Source organism: Brachyhypopomus gauderio, chromosome 3 (genome assembly GCF_052324685.1).
Source record: "Brachyhypopomus gauderio isolate BG-103 chromosome 3, BGAUD_0.2, whole genome shotgun sequence".
NCBI classification, from domain to species: domain Eukaryota; kingdom Metazoa; phylum Chordata; class Actinopteri; order Gymnotiformes; family Hypopomidae; genus Brachyhypopomus; species Brachyhypopomus gauderio.
In genome coordinates this window covers 26,997,300-27,013,936 of record NC_135213.1, presented here as the reverse complement: position 1 = coordinate 27,013,936, position 16,637 = coordinate 26,997,300, and positions in this window count along the sequence as shown.

The window sequence follows — 16,637 nt, the reverse complement described above, 5'->3', positions numbered from 1 at the left end:
CTCCTTCAGATCTGAGGGATGATGGGTAAAGCGCGGTGCCCCTCCTGCCAGCCGGTCGGGTTCCCCCCTTTGGCCCAGCCCCCCTTGCCTCCTGAAAGATGAGGGAAGGGCACGGCGGGACTCCCCGCCGCTTGGTAACTGCTACCAAATGTTGCCTCCCCTCGGAGGTGCTGACCCTTCCGCGGGCGGAGTCCTGGGGCACCTCACCGGCGAGCCGCAGGACAGGCAGACAGCTGTCTTCTGTCAGGCAGCTCCAGCTGAAGACCCCCCACCCCCACCCACCCCAACATGTAGCCAGCACGAACAAAAAGGAACTCGCCAGAAATGGTGGGGAGACAATGAAAGCTAGAGGAAAACGAGGGTCATTGACTTCAGTCAAGACCTAGAAAAAGTTTCATGGACACGTTGAAGGTTTTCAAAATCCACAGCCCCTTTCTCATCTATCTCTCTATCTCTCTTCCGGAGCTTTTGATGACACTGACTCTTGTGGGAGGCAAGGACTCATTATATTTTCAGAAGTCTGGTTTTAGCACAGATATAATAGAATTCTAATAGTAAAAGTAATAGCCAGACGTCTGAACAAAGACGGAATTACATTTAAAGCATTCTTTTGACTGGACAGAAAGGGTTGGGAGGGATTGTGCCTTAATGAAGATGACTAATTTGGATTACAAATCAAAGCTGTCTTTTCTTTTGTGAAGATTTAAAAACACAATTAGAAAAAAAAAAATTATGTTAAACCTCTCAAGGTCCTGTCTTTCTCCAAGGTTTCTTCAGCCAGCCGGAGACTCGTTGAGCCTCGCTCTGTCGTTTCTGATGAGAAGAAGCTGCATAATTAATTTGTATATTCCGTGGTGACAGATGTTTGATTTTGGCCATAAAAGTAATTAATAAGGGGAGCGGAGAGAGGCAGATTGTTTAAAGATTATTTATGAAGACCTCCCTCACCCAGGCGGAGGCTGGGCGTGGGGGGAGGGGCCTCTCTCCTGCATGCTCCTCTGTCTTCACCTGCTCCCTGAGACACAGATGTTTGTTTGTGGTGAATAACCCCAAACATTCGCACCACGACGACTCCTTAAGGGACGGGCCAGTGACAGACAGACAGAGAGAGAGAGAAAGAGAGAGAGAGAGAGAGAGAGAGAGAGAGAAATGGGTAAAAAACCAATGTATAAATTAGTAGTATTAGTGGGTTGTAGTGCAGATTCCAATGCCCCCACCTTGGTTGGGTGGAGGTGGGAGATGTCTAGTCCCTGTGTCTTGGGAAAGGCCTTTTGGGTAAGTGTGTGAAAGCTGTTGCACAGTAGCTAGCTCAGCCTGTGGGTGGAAGTGAAATGCAAGTGAAGCAGACCAGCTTGCTGAGATAGCAGCTCCCTGGAGACGGAGATGTGCTCCTTTATGTGACTGACACGCTCTCCAAGGGTTTCATTAGGTTCACAGCTCAAATCAGCTAATGGGTTTGCACAGTACATTCAGTTGAATATGTCATCCATTGAAGGCTGGTTGTTCTGTCTGTCTTCAGGTCATAAATCTTTGAATTGGGTGATGTGTTTTCTACCACACGTCAAATACGATTTTAACATATATTCAGGAGTGCTGTCCCACCATTTTGCTCTCTGCTTTCATTATTATACTCTTATCGATTATTTTTTGTTTGTTTGTTTTGATAACAGTTAATAAGTGGGCTAACTGGCTTGCTAATGCACCAGGTTCGAGTAGGCCGAGATACTGCACTCTTGCAGAGAAGAAAGCTCACGAGAAAATCGCAATCCGACCAGTGTTCGCAGCAGCAGGGTTACCACAATTTATGCCCAAACTTCCGCTTTTCTTCCTTCGACCGACTCCTACCTCCCGTCCCTTGTGTGTGGAGAAGATAATAATGAACAGTAATGGATGCCAAACAGTGCGGACAGGGAGTGAATGCAATTTCCTCAATGTGGGGATAAATCAGGAGCCTGAGGGCTTTACTGGAAAGTTCTCGCGGCTATTCGACGCCGCTGCGGTGATTGAAGCAATCAGAGTGGATCGCTGGGCTCGTAATTCGACAGAAGGTTAGCGCAGGTGACCTGCCGTGATATGATCCTGTTTATGGGCGGAAATTGTGGCAAGATTACTCTCCAGGGTCTTATTAGATGGGGCGTGATTAAAAACAAAGCTTTGCTATCCACGCGGCGAGAAGCACCGGCCAGAATTCCGATCGTCATTTTATACCTACATATTATGCCGGTGTATGATTTTGCTAACAGTGGCGACCTAGGCGAGTCTGGGTTAACACTTAGCAGGAGTGTGTGAGGGGCTTATATTAATTCAGAGCATAGCTTCTTTCCTGGATTAGACAGTATCAAAATGGTAATGATGGCTGGGGCGAACATGCAGAGACAGACAGTCAGGGATTAAAGACCCTACTGATCTCTCTAAATCCGAACTCTTCAGACGAGAGGAACCCCCCTCGACTGAACAGCTTGCTCAGACAGCAGGTTTCCTGAGGTGTCCCAGTGGTGTCCGTGGAAGACAGGCCCCCGCGTGCCAGCCCTGCTCTCGGGCCCTTGCAGACGTGCATGAATCGCATGTCTGCATTAGCGCTGGTGGGCCTCGAGACAGGCAACCAGATGTGTTCTCTCATGCAAGCTAATCGTGAAATTACAGTTTAACAGCTTTCAGAGTGCAAGGAATGGTAGCACTTTAATATGAATACTGGTAAATCCATGCATAGACGTTAGTGTTTATGAGATCTGGCTGATTCGCAGGTGTCTGCGACAGAATTTGCACGATTTTCATTCCAGATGTTACTTATTACATCCAATTGTTTCCAGCTCTGTTTGTTTGTTTCTGTTGATATGAAAGAAAAAAGCCCTTCAAATATGTTTGTACTCAGATGCAGACACAGATCTAACACGAGTGAAGTCCTGAAACCTGTGCTTATGAAGTCCTTATAACTAAATTACTGTAGGTATATGACTGTAACAGGGAAAATACATGTCGTTAATAAGCAATGCATTTGAAATTAATAGTGTCATAAATTACTACATATTTTTACATGGCAGACATGGATTCAATCTAACTGTTACTTTGGCAGATAAATAGAGAGGTTAAATATTATGAAGATGATCGTAAAAGAATACATTTGCATACTAATGAACACCATGTAATACACTTAGCGGGATTCTTGCCAAACAAGTATTAAAGGAACACATAATAATAATAATTTATTGTTCAAATGTTCTTAATAAAAAGTAGGAACTTAGTATTAAGTGGATATGAATGCAGCGTCTTCCTTTTGGATAAAATTCAACAGCAGTGAAATCAGTCTGTGCCATTTTAAATGTCTGTCCTCAACAGAGGCAATCTGTGATTCATCCCTGAATTTAATGTCCAGCGGATGAGTTTCAATTTACTATAATTTCAATGAACAATGATTTGTTTTTTAATCACAATTTCATTACCACATTGGGTGAAGAGTTTTTTCTTTCACCCACTGCAGTGTAAAGAGACACTTTTTATAGGGGAAAAGGTATATTAACTGCTATATCTTCTAGTGTAGGGAAAAATGACAAGCACAACTCTGCAAGATATTAATTATTTGGAATAATCCTATTCTAATGTGATGATTACAAATTGGTTCACATGAAACGTAATGCAGGGAATTCACCCTCCTCACATGTAATGAATCTGAGCACAGTGTGTGTTGGTGCTCTCATGATGTAAATGTCATCACAGATATTCCTCATCCCTGGTCATCCTCACTTACCCTCATCCCTCCTCATCCTCACTCGTCATCCTTATCCCTGGTCATCCTCACTTATCCTCATCCCTCCTCTTCCTCACTCATCATCCTCATCCCTCCTCATCCTCACTTGTCATCCTCACCCTTCCTCATCTTCACTCATCAACCCTGACTCAGCTTTTTTCTTTTTTTTTGTTTCAGACATTCACAATGTAAACCACAATAATGAAATCCACACAAAAGCATGGTCATATTATCCAGAGATTTGAGATACAAGGTCCCTAGATGGTACAATAGTAAGGAAATCTGCCCTTTGACTGCACCTTTAGTCTTTAGTCAACCCAGCAATTGCCTCTTATGAAGAACACATCTTCTGTTTCTGGCCTTTGTCACTGTCTGCTGTACGTCACTCCTAGTACCAAGTTAAACTTCTTCCCACAATATATAATTAAATGCAGGAACCATATTTTTAATCCTAAAAGCTATTACAGATTGTGTGTGGTGGGGGAGGTGAGGGCTGGGGCATTGTCTGAGTTGTCAGTATTGTGTCCCCGCCTCACTGTCCTCTGAGTATGCTAACCCATATATGTCTTAAATGGGCAGATAAAGGATCTTAAGTACAGGAGCACTTGGGGGGTTTGCTTTCTCTTGCTAATTCCCAGTTTTAGTAATTTTGGTCTAGAAGTGAATATGGCTTATCTCCCAGCACTGAAAGTATAATTATTCGTAATACTTGGCATGACTGTCCATCACAAATGACATATTTCTGAACCCATTTTCAGCCACATTACAGGACGCAGACAGGCAGGGTGAAGGGGTGGGGGTATGTGTGCATGAAACTGTAATTATGGGGTATTCATTTTGTGCCCCTGGAGGATTAAAGTATTGAGTATATGTAATTATAAGTGTTCTACATTTGAGAAGGGCTGTATCTGTGATTAAAACTGACCTGTCCCTCAGCCATAATGCTTTGTAACTGGGCGAATACTTAACTTAATTGGTACTTGTGGTTTGGTCCCTCGTTGGTCAGGCTGCTCGTCTGGTCGTCTGTGCCTTCACAGAGCTGGAAGACTGATGTAATGCTGCTTCTGACTAAAGGACCTTCCCCTGCTGCATTCTCCTCCGCCACGGGACCGAGCAGTTGGGTTCCGTGTCCTTCTCTGTCATGAGGCAAGGGGGAGAATTGTCCAGTTTGGGTCTTAATGTTAATGTTAATGTATTCCCTTCTTATTTGAATTTTTAATGGGCTTTCACCTAATTGCCATCTCGTGCACGTGGGGTTTGAAACAGGAGGCACAAAGAGGGGAGCCATAAAGGAGGTCGTCCTCCGACGTGCCAGTGAGCGGCCTGCTCTCGCACGTGACTGGTCTCGCACGTAACTGCTTTTAGGTGAGACTGCTCTGACATGTGACTGCTCTGGCACACGTCTGCTCTCACACGTGACTGCTCTCGCACATGTCCGCTCACACACATGAATGTTCTCACACATGACTGCTCTCACACGTGACTGGTCTTGCACATGTCTGCTCTCACACGTGACTGCTCTCGCACACATCTGCTCTCACACGTGACTGCTCTCGCACACATCTGCTCTCACACGTGACTGCTCTCGCACACATCTGCTCTCACACGTGACTGCTCTCGCACACATCTGCTCTCACACGTGACTGCTCTCGCACATGTCCGCTCACACACATGAATGTTCTCACACATGACTGCTCTCACACGTGACTGGTCTTGCACATGTCTGCTCTCACACGTGACTGCTCTCGCACACGTCTGCTCTGACACATGACTGCTCTCACACACGTCTGCTCTCACACGTGACTGCTCTCATACATGACTGCTCTCGCACACGTCCGCTCACACGCATGAATGTTCTCACACACGTCTGCTCTCACACGTGACTGCTCTCACACATGACTGCACCCACATGTAACTGCTCTCGCACACGTCTGCTCTCACACGTGACTGCTCTAACACACATCTGCTCTCACACATGTCTGCTCTCACACGTGACTGCTCTAATACACATCTGCTCTCACACACGTCTGCTCTCACATGTGACTGCTCTCACACGTGACTGCTCTCGCACACATCTGCTCTCATACATGACTGCTCTCACACACGTCCGCTCACACGCATGAATGTTCTCACACACGTCTGCTCTCACACGTGAATGTTCTCACACACGTCTGCTCTCACACGTGAATGTTCTCACACACGTCTGCTCTCACACATGAATGTTCTCACACACGTCTGCTCTCACACACGTCTGCTCTCACACGTGACTGCTCTCACACACGACTGCTCTCACACATGACTGCACACACATGTAACTGCTGTCGCACACGTCTGCTCTCACACATGAATGTTCTCACACACGTCTGCTCTCACACACGTCTGCTCTCACACGTGACTGCTCTCACACACGTCTGCTCTCACACGTGACTGCTCTCACACACGTCTGCTCTCACACACGTCTGCTCTCACACGTGACTGCTCTCACACACGTCTGCTCTCACACACGTCTGCTCTCACACGTGACTGCTCTCACACACGACTGCTCTTTCGCGTGACTCGGGCAGGACTGCTCCTGGGTGCGACCTGCGCTGACCGGCCACACCGGCCCATGATAGATTTTCCCCTTGAACACGATGTCAATATGTTGATTTGCCTGCTTTTATTAAGACACCATCCAACTGATAACAAGTCCTGCTGTGTGTTACCAACATAAATAATTAGTGCGGAGACCAAAGAACGGCAGGTGGCTTTTGGCACAAAGAAATAATCATACTTGATGTGGAAAATAAAGTAAAAGAAGCCATCTGTTCACTGCGGGGGGCGGGGCAGGGGAAAAACATGTTAACATATTGTCAGCAACATTATGAAATACACAGTTAATAATTTAGTCATGGCTTCCGACTCTGGCCACTTGTTTAAAGCATAGGGACTGAGCGGCGACGGCCATGTTGATTCTTAGGTGAACCTCACCCTCGACCGCTCTGGGCGCCTACAGCAAACACTTCGGTCAACGAGTCTGACAATATTTACTTCAAAGGTGGGTAAATGTGGTCTTGTGTTCAGATGGGTGCAGTGGTATTAAGAGGAGATCTAATAGGACATCAATCAAGCATCTAAAGCAGGAGGTAGAAGGGCCCCACAGCCCACTGAAATAGTGAACCAGAAAAAGGTGCCCACAAAGGTCTACACACACACACACACACACACACACACACACACATACACACACATACACACACACACACACGCACACACACATACTCACACACAAACACATGCACACACTCTCAAACACACTTAAACACATGCACACACACACACACACACACAAATTGAAAAAAAGATTAAGCCATATAAAATAGAGGGAACTGGATTATTCAACACAGTCACAGGGGATATTGAAGTCAAATCTAGACGATAACAGCTTTAGGAAGCTATGTTAAATTAACATACAGTAAACTGATGTATTTACAGTAATATATTTCCTCATATCATATTCCTCACACAGGCAGAGAGAGAAAAAGGTAACAGAGTAAAAATGATGTAAGCATTTACAAAGAAAGGCTTGTAGAACTGCTCCCGGAAGCTCTTACAGATTCAGAAGGTGAAGGAACAAGTCTAAATGTTGTAAATTCACAGCATTCTCGAGATCTTTTGCAGCTGAAAAATGAGCTGGCGTTGGATTAACACTTGTGTTCGAACTCTTAGCACTCTGATATGACAGACAAATATCACTGCACTGAAGCCCCGTAAACCTCATTCCAAACTTCATAATAATAATTCTATCACTAGAGTCTTTTGTTGTCCATATAGTTTCACAAAGACCGAATATGTGCAGGAACACATGGTTTAGGTTCAACATGCATTGGGAGGTCGTTCGAAATAAACCATTGCAGGATTTTTACTGACAGACAGATTTTATCATTGTTTTTACAACAGGTTTTCAAAGGGACTTCTCACAAGCAGCCCAGTGCTGAAGAGCCTGCTTGTTTTTCATCATGTTCACATTTATGCTCTTTGAAATTCCCTGAGAAGGAGTCAAACTGCTAGATTCAATGAACCAAATGCAAACAGGTATTTACTGCAGATGAGTATCTGCTGTATAATGAGAGCTTTCACAGGAAGCTTGTGGAAACACTTACTACTGTACATACAGTGTGGTTAGTATAAAATGAGTAACAATGCTGCCGCCCCGGTGGGGGGGTTCAGGTTCAGACCCTGTCCAGTCCAGTGCTCTATGTTATATTGATAAGAACCATAATACTACATTTGTCTGCCTTTAAACATTGATTGATTGAAATTGGAAGTCGGTCTGCCAAGTATGTATTCATGTAGAGTGTGATCAGCCTGCTGTAACTGGACCAGACCAAAAGAGACCCATCAGAATTGAACACATTAGTTAGCATCTGTTGGATCTTCAGTAGTCTTAATTCAGTATTGGTTCTTACACTGTATAAATGCACCACCTAGAAAACATTGTAAAGAATGACAGATATATATCTGTCAATATCATTGACAATATCATTAACTTTAATCATGTATGTTCATCCTAAACACTGAGTAATTAATAAGATACATGTGACTGAAATTAGATACGATCTTGAAGTACTGTCCCTCAATAACATGCAAGTAGCTCCCAAGAAAGAAAATATTTTAGGGGGGATACAAATTGCCCTGAAACCCCATATATCAGCTCAATATTCTGTCCACTTGTTCCAATTAAAAAGAGCATGTTTAAGTCAGAGGCGGCGTGCAGCACTGTAAAATCACTCCACTGTCTAAGACTGTCAGAGTCACGCAGGCCTTCCAGGGTACATCGTTCTTAATAAAACGGAAACAAATGCGCCAAATCGTTGGAGGCTTCTGTGAACCTGAAAGGAAACTCCTCTTTGCCCAGGAGCACAGAGGCCATTATAGGGGAAGATTTAATAGGTGTCATAATTTATCATGTAAACCCGAAAAGTGTTTCTTAATTAAGTGTGTGCACTAATGAATTTTTTAATTTGATCCCTGTAAGTACTTAGCTATGCTAATTGCAATATTCCACACATTAGTTATCAGCTATTGCCCTTGGCTATTTGCTGCAGTAGGAGGGGAGCCTCTATTTTTTTACCTACTCTAATCTAAAGTTCATTAACTCGTCAAAGCCCAATGATTCAGATGTGAGGACAAGGGTGTCTTCCAGAATTCTTCTGCACTAGCAGTCCTGAATGTTAGAAATGTGATAGTAAACCATGTATACATCTAGCTTATGTTAATTACTAATTGCAAGCACCTTTCTGTAATCCTTTTTAGTACAGTCATTCATTAAAATTCTAACCGCTAGGTTGTAGGTTAACTGGTGTGAATACCTAGAAAGTTTAGTTTAAACCTTACGTGCATATGTGGGTGCGAAACATTAAGTCACGGCACATTTGTTGGTTCAAATGTACAGTGAAATGAATTATGCATAAAGAAACACAATAGTTATTGGTAAAGGACCAAAAAACAAAAAATGACAAGAATATACAAAAACAAAATATAAAGATGATGTGCATGTGACTGCACGTGTTAGAAGTCTCGCTGTTCATCTGATGAAGAGTGAATATGTACTTCTCCCATCGGGGCGGCGTTATAGTGTTCCAAGGTTTAATAAGGTTAGACTGAAGAATTCTTTTGTACATCAGTCAATCCTTAATTTAAACAAAGTTAATCTATAACTTTAAAAGGTGTCAAAATATGAGTAAATGGTATACGTACTGTACAATGTTTGTGTCCTTTGTGTTGCCTATGTGTTAATGGAGCTACTGTTTGTATGCAAGACAAATTTCAGATCTGATCTGATAATAAAGTATCATCATCATCATCATCATCATCATCATCATCATCTTGCACCCTTGATGCAACATAAAACTACATATTTGGCCTAAGGTTTGTACAACTTTTTGATGGCTTCTTTGTAGAATAAGGATGAATTAAGACACTTCTTCTCAATAATGTCACCTTGATGTTCTGAGGTAGAATTCAGCCAAATGGTAACTTAACAGATGACCTCACTTTTGGTTATATATCCTTCTGAGAAACAGAGAAACAGTGGAAATGCAAATTTGCATTAAAATCTGGTGTCTAATCCCACACACAAAAAATATCAGTCTGCATTTATGTCATTATGTTATCACTGATTTAAAGAAAGCAGACCTTTATCAAAACTAAATGCATAGCTTCAACATAACCTCATTCCAATAACAGTGTCATAAGGGATGGAAGGGTTTCTGTTCAACAGCAACACCAAGATATTCTTTCCACATGATTGGATTAAGACAAAACAAAAATCTGTGGACATCACCAGATAGCATCTGTAGACAAAGGTATTTAATGTTCCCCAAGGGATCTAACTCACTGACATTAGGGAGAGTCATAATCTCCCCCCTGTAGATTAAATTAAGTGTATGCTCGCATATTTAGTCGTGGCTATTGTTGTCATCCGCACATAAGACACCATTCGCCGCACGACGCTTAGCGGAGCTGTTCTCAGCTGCAATCTCTCGATAATGCACAGGTTCACCGCTGGGTATAATCTCTCGACAGCATGTTAGTGTTACAGTTTTGAACTACTCTTTACTTAATGCTACCATAATATGCATTTTCAGTATTAAACTAAATCTTCTATTATGCTAAAAGCAGAAGGTGCATTACACTATTACACTTTAGAGCAGACAGCCGATTGGCGACTTCCTTTTAACTGCAATCATGTGAAATGGTCATATATATATATATATACACACACACACACACACTGGGCTTTAATTAAAATGGCTTTTATTTTAATGGAAGACAAACGTGCTTGGACTTTTACTTATGAGATTTAACTTAAGACAGAGCTGTATTGCCTGAATATTTTGGCAACCACTTAAAATCTGGAAATCAAGTTCTGTTTTGCTTACTTGGCTGATTTCCCCCTAAAGATCGCCAATAACACAAGGGTTAAAGGAACGAAACGCTAAAATGTGATTGGTAGTAAAACAGGTTCAACTGTGTATGAAGTATTTCCCTTTTTATGCTCAACTTCATTACCTCCAGCTCGTCTGGTCAGGCCTCTTCCATAATCAGCTAACAGGGTGCCGATGGGCAGAGGTCACCTGCACAAGAGTAAATCACTGCTGGAATCCTGTTGGTGCAAATGTTTCTGGTAAATTCATCATTGCTTTTGTGCTTTGTTTGTACAGTGCTGTATTCGTTTATGGTTTGTATAATGCATAAAACAACATATGTGCACCTGAAGAATGTGTTGTTATTGTGACCCCGTAGGTCACACAAGTCCCAACTTTTTACCAACAATATCATTTAAATGGACCTTCCATTCTCTTAGTTGTGCATTTCTAATTAATTTGTCATTAGACACATTTGGCCATTAGAAACATTTCCATTTAAGAGAATCATTGTAGAGGTCACTGTTTGTTATGTTAATATGGCAGATCCACAAGCACTTTATTACTCTTGCAAGCCACTAGTAAAATGGCCTCAGTTTCACTGAACTGCCTCCTTATGAGGAATGGAGAACGAAACAGCTCTAGTGCAGATAAACAAGAATCAGGATGACTAGCCGATCAGACTTCCTAGAGCAACTTCATTGTTGCTTTGACGATCACCTAGTGACCGTTGCTGTGCTGAGCTCCACCCATGGGCCGCTGGCCTCCCCTGGCTCATGTTTTCCAGCGCAAACCGCCACTCAGCAAGCCTGGTGTGTGCCTGATCAAGCTGTTCAAACAACTGGAAGACATCACAAGTTAAACACTCATTATTTTAATTTGATGCTAATCATGTGTTAATGAGACTAATCCTTGCAATGATTCAGGTAATTTGCTTAATGGCTGCCCAGAGTACAGATTACGGCAATCAGTCACGTTTGATAAGACGTCTGTTGCAGCGGTGGTGGGGGTGTCTCAGGTAGTAAAGCGTTGAGGGAACACAGAGACAACACAGGGGATAAAGAATGTCTTTTGTCAAGACCAGCACCATTTTTCATTTATATCCTGTCAGAGACATATTGAATTCATGCGGTTACCATGTCAGCCACCATGTACTAGGATTATAAGCCCAGTTTATTGATTGAGGTTTATATATAAAAAAAGATCTAACTGTAATTAGTGTCTATTACATGGCATTTAGAAAATATAAATTATCGCTTTACATTTAAATTGTTATTGAAAAGGAATAAGTTCAAGCTTATTGAATATATTTTACTGTGTATGTTAGGAGGACAATTACATATGGCTCTTTATACTTAAGGGAATAAATACAAGTTTGATTAAATGCGTAGACCATAACCTAAGCCCTCTCGCTCTCTGGTTTTCAACAGAAAGTGATACCCAACTTTCAACACGCTTGCAGGGTTATGGGGTGTGACGATACACAAACAGGCCGTGGACAAGCTTCTAAGCATAATTGATGGTTTCTTAGCATGGGGCCGTCCTCTGCAGCACACGAGTCCAGTGCCCCTGAAGCAAAGGTACTGCAGTGATCTTCCCCTTTGAAAGTCTTTAAGACCCCCCCCCACCCCCCTAATCCCTAGAGTTGACAAATGACTGTGGCATAATGACCCATAAGTGCTAACAAATATAAATGGATTTTGCTTACATTTAACTGCCATCAAAACAAATGGCCATTAGTGCTTTATGAGGCATTGTTTGAATAATGCATATATCTTGATTAACTCATCACAATAGCAAATTGATCACAATAAATATTTCCCAAGCTTCAAACTGGTTTGTTTACATCTTTCACAAAACCACACAGGCTAATACCTGCTTGGATTTTTACTATAGTATAACAATAATAGTAACATATGTGGATTTGTTAAAGAGTTTATTATGAAATATATAAGTTTGTTTTAATTGGTTACAGAATCTATTTATTTACTTTTACCATTTCTTTTTTTTGACCATGCCAACATTTTGCTCCTATTACATCCTTCTCATTAATCAAGGGCATATGCAAATGCACTGACCAAAAAAAAGACCACACAACCCTTGACATGACATCAGAATTAAGAGTGTAACAATACACGTCTGTTGTTAAAAGTGCAAGTCCTGTGCGTTTGTCAGGTAAGCCAACAGATAACCTATATTTCCCTCTATTAATCTGTCCTACAGCCTATAAATACCCTTAGGGGATCAGGATCACTTCCGAACAGATCTCCCTGTGTAATTCGGCCGGATCTTCTGTGTAATTTGACCGGATCTCCTTGTGTAATTCGAATGGATCTCCCCGTGTAATTCTGGTCCGTTGTGCTGGGCTGTGGCTTATGCTGTTTTAGCATACTGAGTGACAATGGACTTACGTGGCGTTTGTATCTGCCAAAGAGGCTTTGGCACCACAGACTGTCACACAGCTCTCAGCTCGCGTGTCTCCTCGAGTCTGCGTTAAGACTGACATGTGGCCAGACCCACTAGAATACAGCCGCCACTTTTGGCCTGAGCTGCGTCCAAAACCTCCCACTCTGATAATGGAAGAGACCCGCCTCCTTGCATCATCAGCCCCGCCCCCGCCCCGTCCTCAGCCCCTCCTACCCCGTACCCAGCCAATAATAATCGCTCGCTGAACATCAGAGAAACCACTTACACTTGCCATTATGGAGATAACAATGGTGGTTCGACTTTTGTCTTAATTCACATTATTTTCAGACATCCCAATCGTTGCTTACAACTGTATGAGGATTACACAGAGGATGAGTTTATTTGATGGATAACTGCAATTTTGGATATTAGATGTTTTATGTTGTGATGAGGCAGGCAGTACTGATAGAGGTTGTCACAATGGATCAAGCTCACTGTAAACATTTTTTACTTTGACCTCTTATATCAATATGTAAGTTTCTAGTTCACCAACAACTTTAGTATAGTACCTAAAATAACAGAAGAGCCAGTGGTTTACTAAATGTTATAAATGGACGGTTTGGGTTCAATGGGTAAAATTGAATGTTCTAAATCTGTAAAATATGGAATATATGCACACTTATAACTGTACATATCCATTAAATAACATATTAATGCCCCAATTTATTAAAAACCAATAAAAACAGTGTTACTTGGTAGTCATGTACTATTTAGTTGTCTATATTCATCACACTAGTTCTGATGGCTTTTCTTAGCATATAAGAACATTACTAGGCAGAAGGTGGTGATTAACTAGCAGGTTTTATACAGTGTTACACAATTTAACTCACTGGCCAACCCTCACTCACTTAATCCAGCTCCAGTTAGGGCAGGTCCGAACTTCAGGTCAAGAAGTATGACATACTTATAATTATAAAATATTAGATAATATAAATATAAATATTAAATTTATTATTAGATGCAGTACTTGGGCATATGTAGTACTAATAAAACACCTTACTTTAACTTACTTACACCTGTATGCTTAAGGAAAGTAACAGAGTGGAGTATCAGAGCATGAAATTACCTTTGGCCCAATCAATCAGGATTGAGTTATATATTATGAACCAAACATCTGCCTGGAGTACAGGACATTGTGTTCAATATATGCATATGTGGGGACCTACACTAATATATTAGGTGTATGTTTTATATCAGGCAGTAGCTGAGGAGCAATGAATCAGCCTGAACAATATTGACCATGACTCCTTTGACTGCAGGAGTCATGCTCAATACTCTGAGATTTATAGTTGCAATACTATGATTGTAAGCACTAATATGGAAATATTAAATTGAGTCTATTAAATGAGCGTCAGCTTTCGTTTCCAATGTGACAGACAGACTCTATGAATGCATTTCTACCAGGCTCATCTCCAACGATAACCAGCTGTTTAAGCCTCATAGAATACTCAGAAGGTTATGGAGCCCTCTACTGGTTGGAGTCGATATTACCTTCTGGCTTCATAGATGGCTTTTCTCAAGCCCTTGAAATCATGAAGGAGTCCTCTGCTCTGATCAGTCTAGATTTAATACTGAGCTCTTGGAACACTATGCATAATAATCTACAACATATGCAAGAACCAAGTTGCCCCAGTGAAACTGAAGTCCCACTTTAAGCTGCTTTCACAGAGCATTAGAGCAATTACTATATTGAGGTCAGAATGTAATGACAGCACAGACCAAGTAGCAACAGAAATATATAGAATGCATTAACCACTTTGAATAGCAGATAAGAATGTTGTTAAGAAGAATTTGTGTGTTTTAATTTGTAGGCTTAGTAGTGGTAGACAGAACAGATCACAATGGCAGTTTAATTATGTTCATTTAATGAAATTATGTTCATCATGAATTATGTTCATTTAATTGTTTTTGTATTATGTATATATATATATATATATATATATATATATATATATATATAGTATGAATATATATATATATATATATATATATATATATATATATATATATATATATATATATATATATATATATATATATATAGTATGTATGCACTTTCTTAGATCTTATTTCAATTTTTTTTTCTTCATGCACATACATACAGTATATAATTATGTAACCACAAAGGCTTCTTCAATTTGACAACTTTGTGTGTCTACTATCTACAAGAACAAACTGTTGTGAAATGGTTTTCTCACAAATTCCTTCTGAAAAGTAAATGTCCTTATTTGGACATTAGATAAGTGTAATACAGCATTTTCACAAGTCATTAAAAACTGGTGCTGCGGTACACATGTATTCTGCAATTACATGTGCATCATAGTATTCAAACACTGTATAGGTCCTCGGAGTCCATTTAAATGGTTTTTAATTCAGTGCACAAATGGCTGTGCTGGCAGCTTTGACGAAGGCGCTAGAACAGCTTGCTGAAGTGTCAGGTTTTTCTCCCCCTCCTCTACAAAGTAAAATCTAATTTGTGCATATTTAATCTCAGGGAACATCTAGCATTCTAGATGAGATGTTCCTTAAGCAAGTTGAATGGATGCTCACAGAGCACAGGGACACTGTCAGCACAGGGACCCTCAGCACAGATCACAGGGACCCTCAGCACAGAGCACAGGGACACTCTCAGCATAGAGCACAGGGACACTCAGCACAGAGCACAGGGACACTGTCAGCATAGAGCACAGGGACACTGTCAGCACAGGGACACTCAGCACAGAGCACAGGGACACTGTCAGCACAGGGACACTCAGCACAGATCACAGGGACACTGTCAGCACAGGGACACTCAGCACAGATCACAGGGACACTCAGCACAGATCACAGGGACACTGTCAGCACAGGGACACTCAGCACAGATCACAGGGACACTCAGCACAGATCACAGGGACACTGTCAGCACAGGGAGCCTCAGCATGGAGCACAGGGACACTGTCAGCATAGAGCACAGAGACACTATCAGCACAGGGACACTCAGCACGAAGCACAAGGGCACTGTCAGCACAGATCACAGGGACACTGTCAGCACAGAGAACAGGGACACTGTCAGCACAGAGAACAGGGACACTGTCAGCACAGATCACAGGGACACTGTCAGCAAAGAGCACAGGGACACTGTCAGCAAAGAGTACAGGGACACTGTCAGCAAAGAGCACAGAGACATTGACAGTATGGAGCACAGGTACACTGTCAGCACAGGGAACAGGAACACTGTCAGCACAGAGCACAGAGACATTGTTAGCATAGAGGACAGGGACACTGTCAGCACAGAGCACAGGGACACTGTCAGCACAGAGCACAGGGACACTGTCAGCACAGCGTAAGTGGCCACTGTGTTCTAAATCATGCGCCATAATTTATTCACTGCATTTGCAGAGATAGGGTCACATAGTTAACCCGAGATAGATAGGGTCTTCTAGGTGCAACAGGGGAAGGATTTGCTGATTTAATATGGAAGTGACATGGCAGGGAATGGAACATCCAGTGGTTAGCAGAACACTACAGTGTGGCCCGGC